Here is a 7,500-nt window from a genome sequence, read left to right on the forward strand (position 1 = left end):
GATCGGAAGTAACCATATGTATTTAGATATCTCACATGTGTGTATAAGTATGTGTATCAGGTTACTACGGCGTGCACACATGAGTTTATGCCTCTGTGTGTGTGAGATTTGATTGTGAGTGTGCGCTGTTTCTGTGCGTGCGGAGGATGAGAAGGAACTATTATGCAGACGTTAATATGCTGCACACATTTTATAGAACGATGCACAGATAGACATGTGATTTTATAAAAAAGCATATTAAATTGAAACATAATATATTTATAAAAGTATGTGTGTGTGTGTGTGTGTTTGTGTGTGTGTATGAGTGTGTGTGTACTCATAAGTACACGCACACAGATATACATACATACATATATCTGCACTATAAGCATAGGTTTGTACTTATGTAAGTACATGTATATTTTACATGATCTTAAGTATACATGTATACAAATAACCTATAAGCATACATGCTTCTTTCTCTCTCTGTCCTTCTCTATCTCTCTCTTTCTCTCTGTCCCTCTATACATAGTACATACATATATACATATATTCAAACTCATGTCTCTATACACAAGACAAACTAAGATGAAAGAGCGAGATGTACTGGGAACTAATAATGTATCGTAGGGAGTTGTTTCCTTCATGTTACAAAGGTAGTTCTTGAGAGGAACTTTGAAATGTCGAGGAAATTATAAAGTGATTGATTAAATGTAGAGACAGCATTAGTTCAGCGGTTTATTAGAAAATATGATATCAATGTTCGGAATCATTTAAAATTTAGGCTTTCTCGTGAAATAATTCAAATATGAAAATCCACTCTTTTACTATTGTGTCATTCAACTGATTTCAAAGTAAAATGATTTGTTACCATTTTGACCCTCATCAGCAGCCCTCGGAAATTTCCCTTTTGGGTCCTAGGATTCGTATGACCGGTTACTATGCGTCTATGATCTAGAAGTGACAGTGATCACAATAATCTGATCGGATGACAAATCTATCACAAAACTATTTAATTACAGGTGAGTGGACTGGTGCAACGTCAAAGGTAGTGTGTTACTCAAGAACACAAAACATCGCCTGTTTGGGGAATTGAAACCACGATCAAGCGATCTTCAGTGCATCACTCTAACCACTAAGTCACGCGCCTTAACTTTAAAACTTAATGGAAGCACAAAATGTTTCCATTAATTTTTTAAAGACTATTTTTGCTTTACTCAGGAGGAAAGTCAGTGCCTTTTCTTGTCCTTTTTCAGGGCCTTCGCATCCGATACGACAGCTAGCGGAAGAACTTTAACAAATGAGTAGCCACCATTAACGGAACCGAAGGTGCCATGTGATATTATTAAAACGGGCTGCAGATTAAGTTTATTATGGCGGGAATCGAATCCAGATTACTAAAAGCTTGAAGGGATTCCCTGTAGATATCCTTGTTACATTTTCACCTATTCACCGTGCTACTGTGTCACTTTTTCTATCGACCATGGAATCAACGTTGACGTCGGGACAACTTGAACTCAGATTGCAGCAAGTCGGGACGAATATTTTGAGGCATTCTCAGCAACGCTCTCACACGCCGGCCAAATCGCTGCCAAGATTTTTAACTTCAGATTTGTCTCCCTTGATTTTCAGAATTTTCATTAACACTCGTGAGTTTCTCTTCATTAATGTGCTCTATTAATTGATAAAGCATTTGAGTACTAGTGTAAACGTATTGGATATCTATTAAGTATTTATGGATCGAATTTGTTTCTACTTGCTCTCTAAGAATGACATTTATGTGCACACTTCCGATGTGTGTATATAGTCATTCTATACATCAACATATCTAAAGGATTTTCTATTAATGCTGTATACATCCAGATATAAACAAACCAAATCTACGCGAATACATTTATATATTATTGATTTCAGATATGTTGAAAAAATGGCTTGGAAACATACTGAAAACCACTTAGTCTTAGTTTGTGTTTAGGATTGGATAATGTAAATTTCCTGTCGATGTTATTACTCTAGTCCACATTAGCAATAACAGCCAACAGGATGAGGAGAGTCTTTGTAATCTTTAATATTACATAATGTAACATTACAGAACTACATTATGTAATATTAACGGACAGGATGTTCGTGACTGGAACAACTTTGATCGTATTTTTTTCTCTCTTATGGCAGACCTGGAGCAAAACATCGACAAATACGAGTGTAAATATTTAAGAAATAATTTTATGTCTTTAATACGTATGCATTAACGCCATTGGTGAATATATCTAGATTCTCCAATAGATACATATTATATCTTTATTTACATATTTATGCACCTGTCACACATTTATAGAGGACTTTATTGTATCATTCACATGACATGACATTTTCGTTCCTGCCCGACAATGTCTTGAAAAAGTTATGTATTCTTCAGTTATGGTATGAAGTACAGTTATAATACAAAGAGTGTGGTTTCGAATTCGGTTTAAAATTTTATGCTGTATTCATGGAAAGAAATATTTTCTTTCACACAGTTTATTTTAATATTCAATGTAAAATATATACTAGTTTAGTTAAATTGAGACAATTGTCTTTGTGTTTTCTTTCTTTCATCTATTATTAGATGCAAGATTGCACGCCTTTCTGTCTTATCCGGACAGATAATATGTGTGTGTGAGAGAGAGGGGGGGGAGATGATGGTGAATTTATGTTCTTCAAGGGAGATAATCACTCGCTTTTTTTCTCTAGATTTTAAGTTAGGAAGTTGTCGTTTGTTTTTCTCCGGGGAAGGAAGGAAAAGAGAAGAGCATTCATATTTTATAAGAGACTTTGTTATTATCAGAATATCCGTGTATGGACACGTTTCGGCTTATTAAGCCTGATCAGTACAGATATTATGGTTTCTTTAATACCTTTATCTTTGTTTAAACTAGACCGTTTCAAGTCATTTAAGTATTCAACTTAACGGGTTGCTAAGCGTTGCTCACTTATTTCGAAGGGTCCTATTTCCTTCCATTTTGCTTTCATTCGATGTCGGAACCCCTGTTCTGCTGGGTTCACTTGTGATCCAACATTCAATTACCGTTTGATTTGCCTCCTCATCCCACATTCTCTGCTTCTGGCTTTGTTTACAAACAGTCTCTGGTTAACCACCGGGCCTGCGCTGCTCAGCCACAGACCACCAGCCGGGCGAAAGGCTTTCACCTTTGGTTCCAGCCACATTAACACTATTATTTGATATATTTGTATTAGACATTTTCACTCAACAATGAAGTTTGTGTCTTAAGGTTAGCCACCAGCCAATATTTTTATTGAGAAACCATCTCAAGTATTATTATTATTATTATTATTATTATTATTATTATTATTATTATTATTATTAATTTTAATCATTAACAAAGTAAATATAATGAGGGCAAATAATAAGAAAGTATGTACACACATTGAAATCAAATTTTGTAAACACATACATTTGGAATTGCCTTGAAGCCAACGATAAAATTTGATTTTCGAAACAGAAAAATATGAGAAAAATCATGCGTTGAAATTGTTCGAAGTTGTGTTAAGAAGTAACATAAAAATACTTAGAAGATACTCAAAGAATGTCAGAAGGAAATATAAGAATTACAAGAGAAATTGAATGTTAAAGGTGAAACGAATAAGTCGATAAAGAACATGAAGAACGGCAACTGGTATTATCTAACGAAAATTTTCGTGTTGAAACAATTTTTGTCACTTTGATAATAATCAAAACAAAACGTAAATAGATAAGGAAGGGAGAAAAAAAAACAGAAAATAACATCAAGAACAGAAATTGGAAAGTAAAAATATAGCAGAACACAAATAATTTGTTGAACTCTAAAAATGATAATTCCTCTGACATCATCACTCTTTGCAGAAGTGATAGGATCCAAACTTTATGTCACCTTCGTTTATGAAATTGTTCTTTTCTTTTATCTATATGTTTTTTGATTTTGTAAACTTTCCTATTTCGCGTTTTATTCTTTTCTGTTTGTTTCATTCGAATTCACTATAAAAGCAAAGAAAAACCGGTAGATGCTGATTCTCTCCTTGCTGCCACCCCCCCTCTCTCTCTCTCTCTCTCTCTCTCAAGAAAACTCTTCGAAGTGCTCAAGTGATTTGAACTTGAGCCGGTAGAATGGTAAATGTAATGACAAGCAAGTCAGGCAAGTCGATTTACACAGAGTATTAAATATATTTCATAGAAGAAAAATATATATTTGTATGGATATAAAATAGTTCGACTTACAGAAAAAAATGACGCTAGGAGTTAAATGTGTAGCGTTTTACGATTCCAACAGTTGTTTGCTGGGTCTTGGTGGTCCGGAATACTGATAGTTTCTTGGGTCAATAGGATAACACCGCCACCGTCTTGGGTCAATAGGATAACACCGCCACCGTCTTGGGTCAATAGGATAACACCGCTTCCGTCTTAGGTCAATAGGATAACACCGCTTCCGTCTATTTGCCTGTGTGCCTGACTGTCTATCTATATATCTATCCATCTATATCTATCTATCCATCTATCTATCTATCTATCTATCTATCTATCTATCTATCTATCTATCTATCTATATATATATATATATATATATATATATATATATATATATATCTGTCTGTCTGTCTGTCTGTCATTTTCTCTCTCTCTCTCTCTCTCTCTCTCTCTCTCTTTCTGTCCATCTATCTATCTGTCTGTCTGTCTGTCTGTCTGTATGTCTATCTATAATTGAAACAGAATAAAGTACTGAATCGTATTCTACAAGTGAAAGATGAGATTGTAGTTACCGCTGGAAATTTGAACAGTTCTACATTTTATAATTCTTTTCCTTTCAGCCGATACGAATATTAACCAAAACATACATTAACATCAAGTCTATAATTTTTATTTCGTTCACTAATTAGATTTACTATAGTTATTTAACAAGGGAACGCTTATTAAATTATATATATATACACTATCGAACTGCAAAGTTCGATATGTTGCAGGCGATTCAATTCCGAGATGAATCCATCACGGATATGGACATTATGGATATTGTTATAAATGAATTCATCTCGGATGTTATATATGGTGTTGTCGTTGTCGTTGTTGTTGTTGCTGTTGCTTCTGTTTTTAGGGAAGATGGATATGTGAAAACTTTCTGGCTTCATCTCTGCATCCTCAATATTATCTCTCTACATATGCATCGTCTCTCCCTACACATGCATCGTCTCTCCCCCTGTATCTCTCTCTACACCTGCATCATCTCTCCATCCCTCTCTCTCCCTCCCCTCTCTCTCCCTCCCCTCTCTCTCCATCTCCTTTATTTTTAAGGTTTGTAGTTATTTTTCGGTTCTTTAGTTGAACTGCTAAGTTACCAGAACGTAAACTCACCAACATTAGTTTTGAAGCTTTGGTGGTGGGGGCTGGCAAACAAATACACATGCATAAATACATATACAAGATGGGCTTATCTCAGTTTCCCTCTCTTAAATCCACTCTCAAGGCATTGATCTGCTCGAGGTTATAGTAGAAGACACTTGCCAGAGGTGCCACGCAGTGGGACTGAACATGGAACCATGTGGTTGGAAAGTAAGCTTCTTATCACACGCCTGAGATCTCCCAATGTCCAACATAAACGACTACAATAATTAGAATATTCCTAATATATTTATTTACAATTGGTTTCAACTTTCGGCAAAAGTCCAGATGCATGCTTATAATTAAAAGCAATCTTATTGCTGAAAATAAATCTTTTGAGAAAACGATATTTAAGCTGAGCTCTTAACTATGTCGTCCCTCTATAAAGGTTCGCCCTTACATACGAAAAATAATACGAAGTAAAATGTGAAAATTTACAAGCAAATGTTAATGTCTGAATTACATTTATGGTGTACGCTGAAGAAATTGTTCTTATATAATTCTTGCTTAAAATCAGAAATTATTAAGAATTTATGTGGGTATGTTGAAAAGGTCATTCAAGAACTGTCATATTAGCTGTGTACAAAGCTTGAAATGAACAACAATAAATAATTGCATTATCGAGCTACGTTTCCTCTGACAGCAGATGACATTGAAACAAAGAGATGTACAGGATGCATTGAAAAGCAAAATACAGTCTCGTAACATGTGTATGCATTCAAATACTTAGAAAAACGCTTTTCTACTTTACTATTCAAATATATCTGAGATTTCATAATATCAGCAACTATAAGTTCGATTGTTTCATTATAGAATATAACTCTCTTCATCACTGATTATGAATTGTGTACGATCTCTGGGAAACGTTTACCGTTATATTAGTTATAATATAGTCTTTTGTAATTATGAACAAAAGTTTTGAATTATTGAATTCTTGCGGACATGACTATCGATATTCATTGAAGAATATCCAATTAACAACAGGCTAGCAAGTATTTCCTACAGAATGGATTTGTCATATCCTGAGAAACGCTCCCGACATTTCAAAACTATTTAAATCTCTATCAACAATATCTCGTTCTCAACTACAATGGTTTCCCTGGTCATCTGATTTATTCTTATGTTATGAAGTTTTAAGGTGTTTTGTATAATACTAAATACTTACAACTATGCCAAGTTTCTGAAGTTGTTAACGGAAATCTAAATGCCAAATATTTTGCTAACAGTTTTAACAACTAATAAACCTTAGTTGCGTTAATAAACAAGAGATGACACCTTAATGCTGACTACTATAGCTTACCTAGCTCTATTTGTGTGTGTACTCGATATATATATATATATATATATATATATATATATATATATATATATATATATAGGTATATATATTTGCGTGTGTATTTTGTGTATCTGTTGGTCCCACCACCATTGCTTGACAACCAATTTTGGTGTGTTTACGTCCCTGTAATTTAGCAGTTCGGCAAAAGAGGACGATGGTATCAGTACTGGGTTTAAAAAGAGTACTTTCTGCTAGTGGTGGGGGGGGGCGATTTCTTTAACTAAAAGACTCTTTAAGGCAGTGCACCAGCATAGCCGTAGTCAAATGACTGAAACCAGCAAAAGATTTGTCGAGGAAGGAAACAAAGTTTGCCCTTCGTCCCTTCCGGGTTGATAAGATATAGCATCAGTGACATACAGGGGTCAATGTACTCAGCTTCGCCATGTCGGCCACCAAAATTACTAGTATTCAACCCTGTAACAGATCTGCGTCCCTTTCAATTCATTTATGTAGAAAAATCAGGTGACTGGCCTCATTGAGTGAGGGATGAAAAGAATATTAATTTTGTCGATCGCGTATTAAAACACAGGTCTTACGTAACTCAGTGTTCTTCTTGTCCAAAGTATTTCTGAAAAGTCTAACTACGCCATTAGATATATATATTATATGGTAATATAATATGATATAACACAATATAATATAATGTAATGTAATATAATTTACCATAATATAATATAATACTAAAACATGAATATAGCATTAGTAAGAAGTAAAATAAATAGATATTAATGTCATGTACGTATGTTTACATATCTCTCAACTGTAGAGTAATGTG

The sequence above is a fragment of the Octopus bimaculoides genome, chromosome 16 (genome assembly GCF_046866305.1).
Source record: "Octopus bimaculoides isolate indiv1 chromosome 16, ASM4686630v1, whole genome shotgun sequence".
NCBI classification, from domain to species: Eukaryota; Metazoa; Mollusca; class Cephalopoda; order Octopoda; family Octopodidae; genus Octopus; species Octopus bimaculoides.